Below are 800 nucleotides of genomic sequence, written 5' to 3' on the forward strand. Positions count from 1 at the left end.
TCCAATTCTGGGTTATCGTTGAATTGCCTGAAGGTTGTAAAAGAGTTGGGTGTAAATGGGTCTTCAAGACTAAGTGCGATTCGAATGGCAATATTGAACGATATAAAGCCAGACTTGTTGCCAAAGGTTTCACTCAGAAAGATGGCATCGACTATAAGGAAACATTTTTCTCTGATTTCTAAGAAAGATTCATTTAGAATTATCATGACAATAGTAGCTCATTATGATTTAGAGTTACACCAAATGGATGTGAAAACTGCCTTTCTGAATGGGAATATAGATGAAGAGGTCTACATGAGTCAACCTGAAGGATTTTTGGTTGAAGGAAAGGAACACATGGTGTGTAAACTTAAGAAATCACTATACGGACTTAAACAAGCTTCCCGACAATGGTATCTTAAGTTTAATGATATCATCACGTCCTTTGGATTTAAGGAAAACATTGTTGATCGGTGTATATATATATAAAGGTCAGTGGGAGCAAAATTATATTTTTTATTTTGTATGTTGATGACATCTTGCTGGCTACTAATGATCTTGGCTTATTATATGAAACCAAGAATTTTCTTTCTAAGAACTTTGAGATGAAAGATATGAGTGAGGCATCCGATGTGATTGGAATTGAAATATTTTGTGATAGATCACAAGGATTGTTAGGGCTGTCTCAGAAAACATATATCGAAAGAGTTCTTAAGAGATTCAATATGGAAGGTTGCTCAGCAAGTGTTGCTCCAATTCAGAAAGGAGATAAATTCAGTCTTATGCAGTGTCCAAAGAATGATTTGGAACATAAACAAATG

Source organism: Phalaenopsis equestris, unplaced genomic scaffold (assembly GCF_001263595.1).
Source record: "Phalaenopsis equestris unplaced genomic scaffold, ASM126359v1 Scaffold000038, whole genome shotgun sequence".
Lineage (NCBI taxonomy): Eukaryota > Viridiplantae > Streptophyta > Magnoliopsida > Asparagales > Orchidaceae > Phalaenopsis > Phalaenopsis equestris.